General features: G+C 40.0%; 1 long non-coding RNA gene across 1 annotated transcript; it reads left to right on the plus strand.

Annotated features, from left to right (window-relative positions):
- The first annotated feature begins 6,708 nt into the window (after positions 1-6,708).
- On the plus strand, positions 6,709-8,128 carry LOC121138198. The gene is made up of 2 exons (XR_005875362.1): positions 6,709-6,952; positions 7,211-8,128. It is a non-coding gene; the product is annotated as an uncharacterized LOC121138198 (long non-coding RNA).
- Positions 8,129-18,361: the final 10,233 nt, after the last annotated feature.

An 18,361-nucleotide genomic window follows, 5' to 3' on the forward strand; every position in this document is an offset into this window, starting at 1 on the left:
ACCTGGGAAATGGGTGGGCAGAGGAAGGCAGAACTCTGAGAGTTTTAGACCAGCATGGTCTACCACACATAGTTCTAGGATAGCCTCCAAAGCCGAAGAGAAACCCTGTTTCAAAAAAGCAAAAAACCAACCAAACAAAACAAATAATCAAACGACAAAACCAAAGTTACAGAGATAATTGTTCTCAGAAAACTGAAAAAAGAGAAAAAGAACAAGGAATGGGGAGGGAGAAAGGAGGAAGGAGAAAGGAGAAAGGTAGGCAAGAGGATGGTTTGAGTTCAGAAGCATGGATGCAGCCCTGGGCAGTGTATTTCTATAGGTAGTGTACTTGCGATGCTTTATTGGACCCTGGGTTCCTTCCTCAGCCCTCCACAAAGCAATTTTGTCCTTGTTGGCTGCAAATAAAGGGAGGTATTTTTGCATAATGAGAAATAAAAACCCAGGGACAGGTCTGTCATCAGCAGGAACCAAGAGAACACAGCTTCACACATTGCTCAAGGTGTTGGAAATAAATGCTGTGTAGTTGGCTCAGACTATAGGGGTCTAGGTTGACACTGATAGCATGGAGTACATGGGACAGTTGAACGCACTGTCATAAGGACTCGACAAGTATGGTAAGCTGTCCTCTGTTGTGAGTTGTTTAGAATCTGGGTCCTGGATGCAATCCCTCTACTGTCCTCCTTAGTCATTAGCCTGTTTCTGTTGGGGAAGTCTTATGCCAATAAAGCACTGTCTGGCCAATAGGGAATCTAGATAGGAGGGACTAGGAGTCCAGGAGGACTCTGGGAAGGAGAAACACAGGAGAGTCAACATGTAACCGCCATGGGGTAGGAAGCCTGGAACTATTCTCCGGTAAGAGAAATACTTAGATTAACAATTATGGGGTAATTACTTAAGTCAGAGCTAGCCAGTAAGGAATAAGCAAGGCCAACAGCTTCATAACTAATATGGCCTCCTGTGTGTTTATTTGGGACTGATGCGGCTCTAGAACCAGTCTGGCGGAACGGCTCCTTTCAAAGAAAAAGCTTCTCTTAACAGAATGGTTGTCAGGAGTGGGATTGAATTTCCACGCAAAATAACAAGATTTAAAAGAATTTTAGAAACAGAAGAACGGAGAGAAGCACAGATTTTTGGTAGCAGCATTTTCTCAGGTGGGCTCTGTTTTGCTATGGACAAGCCGAGATTCACGTGGCTCACTTACCGGAGTCTTCCTGACTCAGCATAAAAAGAAAAAAAAGCCAGCAAGGTTGTTTTAACCTTAAGATTGAAAGGTGTGTACGTACAGCTGGAAGTGGCAGCTTTTGCTGAATGTCAGCATGGACTGAGGCAGTAAGCTGGAATCACGCTTATGCCTGCCATCTAAAAAAAAAAGAGGCAGTTTAAACTGCCGCGGTTTTACAGATAAGACACGTGGCCAGAAAAACGTAAAGCTTTACAGTAAAGTCAGACTTGGATGAACAAAATCTCTAAAGGTTTACAGTGTGTTTAAAAATATACGTAAGATTGAGAGAAAAAGAAGCCTGCTGTGGTGTCACACGCCGGTAGGAATTGCTCCAGAGGCAGAGGCAGGCAGATTTCCAAAGAGAAACCCTGTCTCGGAGAAAAATAAATAAAAGTGAAAAAATAGAGTAATAATAAATAATAGATAAATAAATAAGCCATGTAAAGATGGAAAATACACAGAGAGTCTGGATACTGTATGCTATTATGTTTTTCAGTTTTTTGATTGCTAAGGAAGGAACAACTAAAGTACACTTGATTATAAATGCTGCTGAATTAATTCAACTTATATCTTTTAAAAATGCCTTGACTTCAAAATTTAAGTATAAGGATATGTTACTCGGAAAAGGAGTTTTAGTTTATGTTTCCACAGAAAATGAAAAGCTGAGGATTCCTTCCAGGCTTCTGTGGTTTGACGAACCAAGCCCCCCCCAAAGCAGTGGACCAGGTGTTGCAATAACTGAAACAGCTAAGATGATACAGCTTTACAGACCACAAAAATAAGGACTTATACAGGTTTCTGAGTTTTGTCATGATCCCAATGGTATAAACAGCACCCCCTTCCAGGAGGAAGCAGTTTGGAATGAGCGATGCCCCAATTCCCATCTTGTTTATAAATCTTTGTTTTCATTTAAATGGGATTGTTTATAATTGGTTAATGATCACAATCAATCTCCTTTTAATGGTAAAAAGGGGAATTATGGTATGGGTATTGTTTTTCATTTATTGATACAAATTCAAGGTCAGTTTTGTGATGTGTATATTTCTCCTCTTGATATTTTAAAATGTAATGCATAATTGAATACAGACTATAGATAGTTACTTATAATAGTCAGAATTTATAGTTAGGTAAGTTAAGTTTTCTAGATATACAGAAATATATTTGAGATAGATAAACAGTCTTCAAACCTCTCAAAGACCTTCAGAAAATGGCATTTAAAATGGTTTAGGGTTTTTCTTGACAATGAGAAATGTCTGCTCCTGGCAGCATCAATTATGTCTGAGATGTGCATCGAGGAAACTCGTTATGGAGCTTGCTTTCAACATGGCAAGGTTAGCTATTTGGGCAAGAAACTGCTTTTGCCTGGACTGCTTGAGTGTTGCTGTATAATCTGGATGTGCAGGATCCACAGGAAAGTTACTGCTGAATTCAAATACTCCTTCAGGGTTCCTCCTTCATGAAAGAGACTAGGAGACTTTCTGCAGGACAAAGAAAAATGACTGACTGACTGCCAATGCAGATGGACAGTTTTGAAATTTCCTGCTTTGCTGAGAAATCTTCTGGACACATTGTGGCCTATGGGCTGAAGATGGATGCCCCAATGTTACAGAGGAACTTCAGGTCACTGTCCAGGCAGTAAGATGTCTCTGTCAATCCTAGTGTTTATATATTATCCTTCTGTGGTCTTTGATGGAGTTGAAGACAGATAGTTGTAATTATAGTTTTCCTTAGTTATGATAAAAGATGAGCTACATATAGAACTTTGGACTCACAAGGATGGGATGAATGATATTTTCTTTAAATCTTGCTAAATGTTAACAGACACAATGTTCTAACTGTGTTCTTACTTGATAACTGTTCTGTTATATACAATTTGACTGTGTTAAAGTTAAGAACTTTCTTTTTGTTTAAACAGAAAAGAGGAGATGTTGGGGAATTCTTATGCCAATAAAGCACTGTCTGGCCAATAGGGAATCTAGATAGGAGGGACTAGGAGTCCAGGAGGACTCTGGGAAGGAGAAACACAGGAGAGTCAACATGTAACCGCCATGGGGTAGGAGCCCGGAACTATTCTCCGGTAAGAGACATACTTAGATCAACAATTATGGGGTAATTACTTAAAGCAGAGCTAGTCAGTAAGAGACAAGCAAGGCCACCAGCTTCATAACCAATATAGCCTCCTGTGTGTTTATTTGGGGACTACAATGCCGCAGAGCCCAGGCGACTGGCGGGTGATAAACCAAAGCGGATAGCAAGGAGAAGCTTCTCTTTACATGTTTCCATGTTTCTGGTTAGGACAGTCCTGTGACTGCAGGCATGCAAAGATCCTGTAAAGTCTGGGTTCTTGCCTAAAATCTCTTCATATCAAAGTGAACAGAAACCATTCTGAGATTGCCTTCCTTTTGTCTTCCTGCTGTGCTTCTGTTACATATGATTGTGTAGCTACTGGTTGCCCAAAGTTGTCAACCTCAGCTGAACAATTCAGACTTGTTACCTTAGGAGGGTTTCCAGAGTGTCCAATGGTTACCATTCAGGAAACGCCTAGGAGGAGATAGTGCTGTGGGCACATCAAAGATGGCAAATGCAATCTTATGACAACATAGAGGAAAAAGAGTGGGATCTAGAGCGCACTGCTCATCAATTTCTCACCATCGCTCCCTGCCTGTCTTTGAAAACACACAGACAAGATTGGTCTTGAACTCCAGATCTTCTTTCCCCCATTTCCTCGGTGTTGAGATTTGTGATTTACACCACCAAGTCTATGTGTCCTATTCTTCAGGACTCCCAACTTCTGGCTGGCAACCTGCACATAAGGGCCTCCAAGAGAGGGACAAAAGTTCCTGTCCTTTTCTAAGGGATTGGACCCCTAAGAACTATAATATAAGCTTTCAAATGTGAACTCTTTCTAATGTACTAATGAGTCCCTATACCTAGTCCTTGTGCCTTTCTCTCCAGGAGAAGCAGAGAACAATGGAGAATTTTTGAACCATTTCACCTCTCATTGGTTTGTCTATCAACAATTTTGGTGGCAGAGCTTGCCACAAAAAAGGACAAGCTAAAGGGTACTGGCTGCAAGCTGGGTACAATAAATTTATTTCCTAGGGCCCAAGTTGTGTGGGAACAACAGACCTTGGCCAGAGGCCCACTTCCCCATCAGCCTGGGAGCAGGCAGCTGTAATACAATGTTTTCTAAAAACAATATGGTGCCTGGAGCAATAATTTCCTGATGATGTCTCATCCACAGGATCACTCTGAACTTGACCTTTTCCAAAGACTAACTGCCTCTTCCTGACCCACCCACCTCCGCCTCTGGTGTCAGGGTATATAATAATCAGCCAGGGTAAAATGAAGTAAATCCTTTTTGAGCAGCCTTCTGAAAAGCCTTCTTGAAGTTTTCTTTGCATCACCAACCAGTCTCTGTGTCATCAACCCAACACACTCTGCACAGATTGCACAGTGGGCACAGCAATTGGAGGTCCCGCCAACATCGTGAAAGCAAGGTAAGTTGATGGGGTTGTCCCTTTGCCAGCCAGAGACTGATTGAGGAAAAAAGCCTAGTAGGATTACTAAAATCGATTGAAATAGCAAAACCATAGTTCATTACTGGGGGAGGCTTAAATATCCCAATTGGGATGAGGTTCGCTGTGATCTTATTCAACTTTTACAAAAAGAGGGACCTGAGTCCTTGCCCCATCCACATTTTCCTTATGGGGATTAGTGAGGGGTGCACTTTTGACAGATAAGATTTGCCAACGCCAGGTAGTCCAGGCCACAAAAGAAGCATTTTCAGAGTTACAAGAGACTGAGACTCGAGCCTCCCTGTGTTCAGAGGCAGGGAGTGAGGATGAATCATCTGAAGAGACTCTGCCTTAACACTAGAGGCACCATTGTTAGTGAGGATAAGGAGGAGACTCTTCACAACAACAAAAAAATGGGTAGAGATCTCAGGGCACAACCCAAAAAGAAGAATTCCAGTCAGAATCAGTTATATCCTTCTCTTTCAAACCTAGAAAATGGAAGAAGCTTGGACTCTGACTCATCAGAGTCTGAGAAGGAATGCTTACTTGCTGAGGTCATGGCCCTTAAAAAAGCACTAAAAAAGAGTTGTGTAGGAGTAAACTGACACAGGTAGATATAAAAGGAAGTGAAAGGAAAAGGAACCTCCCTTTTCTCTTGGAAGCCAGCCAGGCTTCTAACTCCTAGCTAGTGCGACTCCCTCCCTAGTAAATAAATATATTGTTTTCCTTATAGCATTGAATATCCTCTTTAGAGTTGAATTAAGAAAAGACAGGAAAGGGAGAGAAACCCTCCTCCATACTCTGAAAAAAGGAACTCCTACTATGACATGACCCAGCCCTTCTTGGACCTTGAGGGAAGACCCAGAGGAGGGCTCCAATGCTGCTCAGTGGTGGCCTTGGTAATGGAAGCTCCCAACCCAAACAATCCCGGGCAGGTTATTCGGTGTCATGACCCTTTAAGTTTCAAAGACATAAACCAACTTAAAAATTCAACTCTAAATTATGGAGCACAGGCTCCCTTTACACTTTCCTTAATGGAATCTTTTGTGTTTCATAACTTGACACCTAGTGATTGGCAACAGCTTTGCTGAGCCCTCTCTCTGGGGAGATTACTTGATTTGGAGAGTTGAGTTTCAAGAAACATGCAGCCAGACAGCCCAAAGGAATGCACAGGCCGGACAGCCCCAGAGAAATGGTTGGACTGGATTAAATCTCCAGGCATTCGCCTGACACCAAGGTCAGGAAAGAAAGGGGAACCTGAGAGATCACCCTCAGTTGGACAAGGGATTGAAAATGGGTGAATTGAAAAAATTGGTAAAAGTTAGTAAAGAAATAAAACAATCTGTTCGAGATTTCCATTTTCTCAACAGGCCTGCTGCTTCAACCTCTCCTAACTGTGAGTTTTTATCCCGAAGCCAACAGAGAACTGGAAGATTAACAGTCTGCCCTTGCCATTCCTTGAAACAACAGAATCCATTTTGGCAGTTTTTCCCTTTGGGAAAAGGTACCCTTTTGAAACATTTGGACACTGGTATGGATCATGATGAGTGGCAAAAGCCCCTTATCAGTATTTGAACAGGACACGGCCACTTGAAACATCAGCCCTGGTGGTTCCTGTTTCTGGAATTACACCTATGCCTGTATGTTTTCCTGGAGAAATGCAACTTGTCCTAATGCAACAAAAAGGAGACTTTGGCATCACAGCCGCTGTTGTCCCAGCCATTGCCATAAGGCCACTGTGGCTCCTGCAGCCAGAATTGCCTTGGCCCAATTTTCTGCCAAGGCAGAGACTGTTAACAGCCTTTCTGGTAGAGTTAGTGAAGCACTCTCCACTCAGATTGCGCTCAATTCGCATATTCAGCTGAGGCTCCTGAAGTTAAATCAACAAACTGCATCACTTCAGGAACAAATTGGTGCTCTGTGGATAGTGCATCTCTCTTCCTCCCTCCCTCCCTCCCTCCCTCCCTTCCTTCCTTCCTTCCTTTCCATTCTTCCCTTTCCTTTCTTTCCTTCATGTTTTAGGTTGTTTATATTTAGTCTTAGAAGTCCTGTACCTCAATAAGTTGAAGAGGCTGTCCTTCAGCTCACAGAGATCCGCTTATCTGTGTGGCTGGAATGTTGTGATTAAAGGTGTGCATCCCCACTCCCATTTGGATTGATTTTCAAACATTTGTTGGTGGTGAGAGTGAACCCAGAGCCTAGAGCATGTCAGGTAAGCTCTCAGTTTCACAGCTACATTTTAGCTTCACTTTTTAAGAAGATAAAGATATGTGTTACCTAGGCCTAGTTTTTACCTCTCTAAAATTCTATAGCCTTTCTTCCTATTTCAGGGAACCATAGATATTCACCACCAGCCCAATCTTTTATTTTAGATTGTTTTCAAACTTGAAGCTAATCTTGAATTTTTTAAACAAATTTTTAAGATTTATTTATTATGTATACAGTGTTCTTTCTGCATGTATCCCTGCAGGTCAGAAGAAGCTACCAGATCTCATTACAGATGTCTGTACAACAACATATGATTGCTGGATATTGTAGTTAGGACCTTTGGAATATTAGCTAGTGTTCTTAACCACTGAGATATCTCTCCAGGTCCCTAATCTTGGAATCTTCCTCATCAGTTTTCTATGCTTTTGTAGAAAAGTAGGGATGTGAGATTGAAAGAATGAGAAGACAGATACTTGTGACCTTGGGTTTGGAGAGGTTGACCACAAAGTGCTTGCTTTTACTATCTTATCCAACTCTATACACGTTGTATTCATTTATGAGTGTATATTCACTATATACAGACTGCTTGTATGTTTATTTCATAAATATTATATTACTAATACTGTTTCTTTGGGAAGCCTGAGGATGCATTGTAGAGTCTGAGACATATTGCACATCATACTTCCAAGGAATCATACCCTCATGCCTTCCCCTGGATTATTGTGAAAATATGTCTTGTGCTAATAAATTAAGCCTCATTATTAAAAGGATAAATTCTTGAAGGATATGAATAACAAAACAGGCAGAGATAGCACAAACCTCTAATCCTAGCACTCAGGAGACAAAGGCAAGTGGATCTCTCAGTTAGAGGTCAGCCTGGTCTAAAGAATGAGATTTCACACAACAAGGGATACACAGAGAAACCCTGTCTTGAAAAATTACTCAGTAAATGATGAATAATAAATTGATGTAAGAAAACAGAATCAATGCTTGGTGGTGATGGTGCATACCTTTAACACCAGCACTTGGGAGGCAGAGGCAAGCTACAAGGACAAAGATCTTACTGTGATGTATTGGGTCTAGGGGAAGAAAGGGGATGAGCAAAGAAAACTTACAAATATTTTAAAATTTGTTTTACACTGTAAATGGGTATTAAATTATAAGAGGAAACTAACTGCAATTGCGTGTTGAGTCTAGAAACCTGGACAAGGTCAATGGCTATATAGTTCAAGATTAGCCTTGCCCATTTTAACCCTGTCTCCAAAAGCTCAAATGAACCAAAGAAACTAATATGCAAATTACTATGAATGCTCAATTCTCATTAAAACAAAACTACACCAGATGTAAACATATTAAAATGTATCCTTTGAATATTGAAGCCATCATCTGGAAATGTAGCTTAGTTGGTGAAAAGGCTATACCAGTATGTACTAAGACATCCAATGGAGGGGAAGTGAGTTACCTGATATGGTCACTGGTTTAGAGCTCCTATTGCCAGCACATGTTTATATGTATGTGTGTGTGTGTGTGTGTGTTTGTTTGTGTGTCTGTGTTTGTGTGTCTGTGTGTGTGTGATTTCAGTGGCTATGTGTGTGTTTTATTGTGTTTGGTTATTTGAGTGAATAGGGAATTTCAGAGTAGCCAAAGGCTACCAAATTAGCTTTTGTCTCAAATCAAGAAAATAAAAACCAACACAAAACAAAAATACACCCCATGAATAAGTTGCAGGTGTGAAAGAGCTGAGATGGCTGTCAGGAACCTGGAGTCCTCCATAGCCAGAAGCTTATTTGAAATAATGACTTGATGAAGGAATTCAGAATCATCAAGAGTAAGATGGACACTTTATCTCAAAGTGTAAATCAACAGAAAAGCATGATGGGATAGAAATCAACCAAAAAACTAATATTTATTAATACCCCAGTGTCATCTTGCATGGGGTGCATACTCTTTGTATTATCATTCAATAAGCTGAGGTGGGAGGTTTTCTGTGAGTTTCAGGCACAACCTGATCCACACAGTGAGAAACTATCAAACAACAACATCAAATTCTAAACAGAAAACCGTGGTGCTTTTCTTGAAGAAAACAGTAGAAACCAAGTGCCTCAAATGGTCTTTTTTTCTTTTTTCTGAAATGGTCTTTTAGAACAAATTACTTAACCAGCAATCCTAACAAGGCTCCATAATTAAGGTACTTGCTCCTATGAAGACTTAAGTTTGATGGCTGGAACCCAGGAGAACAGACTCCTGAAGGTTTCCTATGAACTCTATATGGGCATGATGGCAAATGCGCCTACACCTATAATTAATTGAAAAAAACCATTTATGTGCTGATATATTATTAATAATTTAATAAAGAATACCTGAAGGATCAAAATTCAAAGACAGCCATACTACTCAGCTGTACAAGCTAGGCAGAGTTGGCACACATCTTTAATCCATTGAATCAGGTGAAAAGGATCTCTGTGAGTCAGAGGCCACCCATGGCTGCACAAGCTTGAATCAGTCTGAAAGATAAACAGCTCATAGGAAGGTGATCTCAGCACTAGGGATCATGCTTCTTCAATCACAGCACTAAGTAAACACCAAAAGCAAATAGTCTCAGGTGTGGATCTATTCTTAAGCCAGTTTGATGTGAGAAAGCAGTGTTAGGTGTGGAGGAGAGATCATGGAGACAGATCACCCTTCAGCCTGAGATAGAAAAAGAACTAGTTACTTGGCTACTATGCTTCTCTGATATTCAGTTTGCAGGTTGAACCCCAATATCTTTCTCTGGGATTTTTATTAATTTGTGTTTATTTTTTTAAATTTCCTTTCCCAAAAGCAGGGAACCACTGTTGCAAAGCCTGGTCTCTATGACATCTCCTGGGCACATGTGCAGGACTGCCACGTCGGCAGCCAGTGAGAGAGGGATGCAGTATCAGGATTTTTGTGTCACCATTGCCTATGATTAGCTTCTACCCCAGTGGGAAAAAAGGGCCTCTAACAATGAATGGAACGAAGATACAGAAGGAAGGAGCAATTGTTATATCAAGGTTACTTGAGGGAAAAATCCGGAGAAACGATTCAATTAGAAATCAAATGAAGCTGAGAAAGTTGGTACACACCTTTAATCTCACCACTGGAGAGGCAGTGGCAGGCAAATCTCTGTGTTGATGGTTAGCCTCATCTACAATGTGAGTTCCAAGGGAACTAAAGTTACATCTCAAAACCCCCAAAAGCGAAAAAATCCAGACAGGAAGGAACGATGGAAAGAAGAAAGAAAGAAAGAAAGAAAGAAAGAAAGAAAGAAAGAAAGAAAGAAAGAAAGAAAGAAAGAGAGAGAGAAAGAGAAAGGGAAAGAATCAAATTAAATTCTGTGTCTGTGATGTGTTCTCCTCCATACATGTCCTAGAGATCAATCTCAACTCACCATGCTTAGTATGTGACTTTACATACTGAGGCATCCTGCTGGCCTATCCAGTTTTTTAAAGAACCATGTGAGGATTTTATGAATTAGGCACTGGTATCTTTTTCATCCCATATTCTCCCTCCTCCAAATACTCTCTTGCCCTTTCCTACTCAATTTTATGATCGATTCCTTAGCAGTCTCTCTCTCTCTCTCTCTCTCTCTCACACACACACACACACACACACACACACACACTCACACACACACACCTACACCCCCCGCACACAACCTATAAGTACACACAGCCAAGCTGCTTTAGTGTTACTCATACACACAAGTGTAGGGAAGATAACCAAATGAATAAGCAATCAGGGAGATGGTCCCAGATTACTGGTACTCACTCATTTAGCAACTCCTTTTATTTTATTATTTTTAAATTTAAATTAGAAACAAGTTTGCTTCACATGTCAATCACAGGACTCTCTCCATTTCCCTCCCCTTGTCACAGGCCCTCACACTAACCTCTCCAACCTCCTAATCCAAACTACTTTCCCCTGGGAGGGTGAAGCACTCCATGGGGGGTGTTCATATTCTGTCTTTGCATCCAGGGCTGGTCCTAGAACCTTCCTCAAGAATCTAGGATGACAGTTCATTTCTCTTTGTAGGATGGGCACCCAAAGTGTATTTGCATGCCACAGATAAATACTGATCAACTACCCAATGCCCCATAGATTTACTAGGCCTCTTCACTGACACTCACATTTATGGGGTTTTGATCACTTCCATGCTGGATTCCCAGGCATCAGTCTGGGGTTCAAGAGATCCCCCTTTTTCAGTTCATCTGATTCTGTGAGTTAAACAAGCCCAGTTTTTACCCCTATACTCATCAGTCCTCCCTCTCTGTCTCTGGGTTCCTTCAGTTCAGTGTTTGTTTTTGTCTCCCTCGGATTCCATCAGTCATTGGTTGAAGGTTCTGTTTCCCAGAATCTCTGCCAGTAGGATTGTATGATGGTACTCCCTGGATCCATGTCTAAATTCCATATATGAGTGAGTACATACAATGTTTCTCTTTTTGTGACTGGGTTACCTCACTCAGGATAGTTCTTTCTAGTGCCATTGAATTGTCTGCAAATTTCAAGATTCCATTGCTTTCTCCTGCTTAATAGTACTCCATTGCTTAAGTGTACCACATTTTCTTTATCCACTCTTTAGTTGTGGGGCATCTTGGTTGCTTCCAGGTTCTGGTTATTACAAATAATGCTGCTACGAATGTAGTGTAAGAGGCATCCTTGTTGTATGAATGTGCATCTTTTGGGTATATACCTACAAGTGGAATTGCAATTTATTCCTTTATCCCACTTTTTAATTGGATCATTTGGTGTTTTCCAGACTTCCTTCTTGATTTCTTTGTAAAGTTTGGAGATCAGTACTCTGTTAGATATGGGTAAGTCAAACTATTTTCCCATTCCGTGTGCTGCCTTTTTGTCTTGTTGACTTTGTTCTTTGCCTTACAGAAGCTTCTCAATTTCAAGAGGTCCGATGTATTAATTGTTGACCTCAGTGTCTGTGCTACTAGTGTTATATTCAGGAAGCTGTCTCATGTACCAATTCATTCAAGGGTACCTCCAACTTTCTCTTCTAAGAGATTCAATGTGGCTGGATGTATTTTGAATTCTTTGATTCATTAGGACTTAAGTTTTCTGCATGGCGATAGACATGTATCTATCTGCGTTTTGCTACATGCCATAATCCAGTTGTGCCAGCACCATTTGTTGAACATGCTTTCTTTTTTCCACTATACTTTTTTAGATTCTTTGTCAGAGATCAGATGTTCATACACATATGGATTAATATCAGGGTGTGCAATTCGATTCCATTCATCTACATGCCTATTTTTGTGTCAATACCAAGCCATTTTCAGGACCATAGCTCTATAATAGAGCTTGAAATCAGAGATGGTGATGCCTCCGGATGTTGCTTTGATGAATAAGGTTGTTTTGGGAATCCTGATTCTTTCTTCCATATAATGTAGATTATTCTTTCTTTCATGATCTGTGAAGAATTGTGCTGGGATTTTAATGAGGATTGCATTGAAACTGTAGACTGCTTTTGGCAAGATTGCCATTTTACTGTGTTGACCCTACCTATCCAAGAGCATGGGAGCTCTTTCCATTTTCTGGTATCTTCTTCAATTTCTTTCCTTAAACACAAAAATTTCTTGTGATACAGGTCTTTCACTTGTTTGATTAGGGTTAACCCAAATATTTCATGTTGTTTGTGGTTATTGTAAAGGGTGATGTTTCTCTGATTTCTTTCACAGCCCATTTATAAATTATGGCTAAAGTATGTATAAAGTATGGCTACTGATATTCTAGAGTTGAACTTGTATCCTGCCACGTTGCTGAAAGTATTTATCAGCTGTAGGAAATCCTTTGTAGAGTTTTTTGGGTCAATTATGTAAACTGTAGTATCATCTGCAAATAGTGAAAATTTGACCTCTTCCTTTCCAATTTGTATCCCCTTGATCTCCTTTTGTTGTCATATTGCTCTAGCTAGAACTTCAAGAACAATATTGAAAAGATATGGAGAGAATGGACAGCCTTGTCTTGTTTCTGATTTTAAAGGAATCAAGTTGAGTTTCTGTTCATTTAGTTTGATGTTGTCTGTTGATTTGCTGTATATAGCTAAGGTAAGTTCCTGTTATCTGGGATGTCTCCAAAACCTTTACCATGAAGGAGGTGTTGGATTTCATCAAAGACTTTTTCAGCATCTAGTGACATAATCATGTTTTTTGTTTCTCATCTTGTTTATATGGTGGATTACATTCGATGGATGTTTGTATGTTGAAACATCCCTGCATCCCTGGAATGAAGCATACATGATCATGGTGGATGAGTTTTCTTATGTGTTCTTGGATCCAATTTGCCAGTGTTTTCTTGAGTATTTTTGCATCAATGTTCATGAGGGATATTGGTCTGATAGTTCTCTTTCTTAGTTGTATCTTTGTGTGGCTTAGGTATCAAGGTTATTGAAGCCTGGTAAAATGAGTTTGGCAAAGAGCCTTTCTGTTTCTATTGTGTGGAGTACTTTGAGAAGAATTGGTATAAGATGATCTTTGAATGTCTGGCAGAATTCTGCACTGAGGTCATCTGGACATGGACTTTTTTTGGTTGGGAGATTTTTGATGAATGCTTCTATTTCCTTAGGGGTTATATGTCTATTAAAATTGCTTATCTGTTCTTGATTTAATTTTTGCAGGTGATATCTAGGCAGAAAATTGTCCATTTCATTTAAATTTTTAAATTTTGTGGAGTACAGGTTTTCAAAGTATTACCTGATCATTCTGTGGATTTCCTCAGTAGTCCATTGTTATGTCCCCCTTTTCATTTCTGATTTTGATATTTTGCATGTTCACACTCTGTTGTTTTGTGGTTGGATAAAGGTTTGTCTATCTTGTTGATTTTCTTAAGGAACCTACTATTCATTGCACTGATTATTTGTATTGTTTTCCTAGTTTCTACTTTATTGGGTTCAGCTCTCAATTTGATTATTTCCTGGCATCCAGTCCTCCTGGCTGAGTTTGCTTCTTTGTGCTCTAGAGATTTCAGTTGTGCTGTTATTTCTCTAGTGTAACTATTCTCCAGTTTCTTCACCTTGGCACATAGTGCTATAAACTTCCCTCTTAGCACTGCTTTCAAAGTTTCTCATACAGTTTACGCATGTTGTATCTTCAATGTCAGTGAATTATAGGAAATATTTAACTTCATTTTTTATTTGTTCTTTGACCAAGGAATGATGCAATTGTGCATTGTTCAATTTCCATGGGTCTGTAAGATTTCTGCAATTTCCATTGTTGTTAAATTTTAATTTAATTTTAAGGCATGGTGGTCTGATAAGATGCAGGGGGTTATTCCAATTTTTTTGTATCTGTGGAGATTTGCTATGTTTCCTATTATGTGGTCAATTTTAGAGAAGGTTCCATGTGGTGCCGGGAAGAAAGTATATCCCTTTGTATTTGGGTGGAATGTTCTACAGATGTCTGTTAAACCCAGTTGGGTCATAACTTCTATTAATTCTTTTGTTTCTTTGTTAAGTTTCTGTCTGGAGGTCCTGTCTAGCGGTGACAGCGGAGTGTTGAAGTCTCCTACTATTAGTGTGTGAGATTTTATCTGCATTTTGAGCTTTAGTAATGTTTCTTTCACGAATGTAGGTGCCTTTGTATTTGGGGCGTAGATGTTTAAAATTGAGACTTCGTCTTGATGTATTTTTCCTTTAATGAATATGAAGTGCCCTTCTTCATCTCTTTTGATTGATTTTAATTTGAAGTCTAATTTGTTAGATATTAGGATTGCTACGCCCGCTTGTTTCTTGGGGCCGTTTGATTGGAAGATCTTTTCCCAGCCCTTTACTCTGAGATAACGTCTGTCTTTGCTGTTGAGATGTGTTTCTTGTATGCAGCAGAAGGAAGGGTTCTGTCTTCGTATCCATTCTGCTAGTCTGTGTCTTTTTATAGGCAAGTTGAGGCCGATGATATTGAGGGATATTAATGACCATTGATTGATGATCCTTGTTTGCACTTGATTTATTGTTAGTGAAGTTATTTTGTGTAGTTTCTCCTCCCTTTTTCTTTTAGCGTTTTGTAAAGTATGATTATATATTGCCTGTGTCTTTGTGAATGTAGTTATCTTCCTTGGCTCTTGGTTTTCCTTCTAGCATTTTCTGTAGAGCTGGATTCATGGATACGTATTGTTTAAATCTGGCTTTGTCATGGAATATTTTGTTTTCTCCACCTATGGTAATTGAGAGCTTTGCTGGATATAGTAGTCTGGGCTGGCATCCTTGTTCCCTTAGCGTTTGTAGGACATCTGACCAGGATCTTCTGGCTTTCATCATTTCCATTGAGAAGTCAGGTGTAATTCGGATAGGTCTGCCTTTGTATGTTACTTGGCCTTTTTCTTTAGCTGCTCTTAATATTTTCTCTTTGCTCTTTGCTCTGTAGGTTTGATGTTTTGATTATTATATGGCGAGGTGACTTCTTTTTCTGGTCAAGCCTATTTGGTGTTCTGTAAGGAGGGGGATGGGTGATGGGCGGGCAGTCCCAGCCGGAGACCCAATCTCACCTGAAGCTGGGCTCGCTGGGTTGGGGTCTTGGAGGGGCTGATCTCTTTCCTGTGTGGGCGGCTCTTCTGGAAGCCTGGAGCGGCCCCGAAGTTGGAGGGGGATGGGTGATGGGCGGCTGGTCCCAGCCGGAGACCCATTCTCACCTGAAGCTGGGCTCCCTGGGCTTGTTTCTTACTGGCTAGCTCTGACTTAAGTAATTACCCCATAACTGTTAATCTAAGAATTTCTCTTACCAGAGAATAGTCCCGGGCTTCCTACTCCCATGGCGTTACATCTCGAACTCTCTGTGTTCTCCTTCCCAGAGTTCTACTGGACTCCTATTCTCTCCTATCTTGGGTCCCAATAGGCTCAACAGTACTTTATTGACAAATGCACAGGACTTCCCCCAACATCTCCTCTTTTCTTTTTAAACAAAAAGAAAGGTCTTAACTTTAACATAGTCAAATTGTATATGACAGAACAATTATCAAGTAAGAACACAGTTACAACATTTTGTCTATTAACATTTAGCAAGATCTAAAGAAAATATCATCCATACCATCCTTGTGAGTACAAAGTCCTATATGAAGCTTATCTTTTATCATAACTATGGAAAACTATAAGTATAACTATCTGTCTTCAACTCCATCAAAGACCACAAAAGGATAATATATAAACACTAGGATTGACAGAGACATCTTGCTACCTGGACAGTCACCCAAAGTTCCTCTGTAACGTTGGGGCATCCATCTTCAGCCCATAGGCCACAATGTATCCAGAAGATTTCTCAGCCAAGCAGGAAATTTCAAAACTGTCCATCTGCATCAGCAGTCTGTCAGTCATTTTTCTGTGTCCTGCAGAATGTACCGTAGACTCTTCCATGAAGCAGGAACCCTGTAAGACTCAGTTCAGCAGTCACTTTCCTGTGGGTTCTGCATGTCCAGATTATACAACAATAGTCAAACAGTCTAGGTAAGAGCAGTTTCTTGCCCAAATGGCTAATCTTGCCATGTTGAAAGTAAACTCCATAACGAGTTTCTTCGATGCCCATTTTCCTCTCAGACATAATTGGTGCTGCCAGGAGCAGACATTTCTCATTGTCAAGAAACACCCTAAACTATTTTAAATTCCATTTTCTGAAGGTCTTTGAGAGGTTTGAAGACTGTTTATCTATCTCAAATATATTTCTGTATATCTAGAAAACCTAACTTACCTAACTATAAATTCTACCTATTATAAGTAACTATCTATAATCAGCATTCAATTATGCATTACGTTGTAAAAGATCAGTATAAGAACAATACTTAATCAAGAGGAGAAATATACACATCACAAAATTGACCTTGAATTTGTATCAATAATTGAAAAACAATACCCATACCATAATTCCCTTTTTTACCATTTAAAAAGAGATTGGCTGTGATCATTAATCAATTATAAACAATCCCATTTAAATGAAAACGAAGATTTATAAACAAGATGGGAATTAGGACGTCGTTCATTCCAAACTGCTTCCTGCTGGAAGGGGGCGCTGTTCACACCATGGGGATCATGACAAAACTCAGAAACCTGTATAAGTTCTTATTTTTGTGGTCTGTAAAACTCCATCATCTTAGCTGTCTCAATTGTTGAAACGCCTTGCCCACTGCTTCCGGGGGTCTTGGTTCATGAAACCACAGAAGCCTGGAAGGAATCCTCAGCTTTTCATTTTCTGTGGAAACATAAACTAAATCTCCTTTTCCGAGTAACATATCCTTATACTTAAATTTTGAAGTCAAGGCATTTTCAAAAGATAGAAGTTGGATTAATTTAGCAGCATTTATAATGAAGTGTGCTTTAGCAGCTCTTCCTTCCATACCAATCAAAAAACTGAAAAACACAATAGCGTGCAGTATCCAGACTCTCTGTGTATTTTCCATCTTTACGTGGCTTATTTATCTATTATTACTTTATTTATTTTACTTTTATTTATTTTTCTCTGAGACAGAGTTTCTCTTTGGAAATCCACCTGCCTCTGCCTCTGGAGTAAATCTTACCAGCGTGTGCCATCACAACCGGCTTTTGTATTTATATACCACTTTGCCGTTTCATTTTCTCTCTCAATCTCACAAATATTTTTAAACACACTGTAAACCTTTAGAGGTTTTTCTTTATGCAAGTCTGACTTTACTGTAAATCTTTATGTTTTTCTGGCCACCTGTCTTATCTGTAAAACCGCGGCTGTTTTAAACTGCCAGTTTTTTTTTCCGTCAAGATGGCGGGCGTAAGCGTGACTCCAGCTTACCGCCTCAGTCCATGCTGACATCCAGCAAAAGCTGCCACTTCCAGCTGTAAGTACACACCTTTTAATCGTTAGCAGAGTCTCTTAAAACAACCTTGCTGTTTTTTTCTTTTAATGCCGAGTCAGGAAGACTAACTTAAGCCAGCCACAAGTCTCTGCTTGCTGCCAACAAAACAGAGCCCACCTGAGAAAATGCTGCTACGAAAAATCTGTGCTTCTCTCCGTTCTTCTGTTTCTAAAATTCCTTTAAAGGTTTTGTTATCTTGTGTGGAAATTCAATCCCGCTTCTGACAACCATTTTGTTAAGAGAAACTTTCCTTGAGAGGAGCCCTCCCGTCTGCCTGGTTCTAGATCCGCATCAGTCCCAAATAAACACACAGGAGACTATATTAATTATGAAACTGTTGGCCTTGCTTGTTTCTTACTGGCTACCTCTGCCTTAAGTAATTACACCATAATTGTTAATCTAAGTATTTCTCTTACCGGATAATAGTCCCGGGCTTCCTACTCCCATGGCGTTACATCTCGAACTCTCTGTGTTCTCCTTCCCAGAGTTCTCCTGGACTCCTAGTCCCTCCTATCTTGTTTCCCTATAGGCTCAGCAGTACTTTATTGACAAATGCACAGGACTTCCCCCAACACTC

Source organism: Mesocricetus auratus, unplaced genomic scaffold (genome assembly GCF_017639785.1).
Source record: "Mesocricetus auratus isolate SY011 unplaced genomic scaffold, BCM_Maur_2.0 contig_4462_pilon_obj, whole genome shotgun sequence".
Taxonomy (NCBI): Eukaryota; Metazoa; Chordata; class Mammalia; order Rodentia; family Cricetidae; genus Mesocricetus; species Mesocricetus auratus.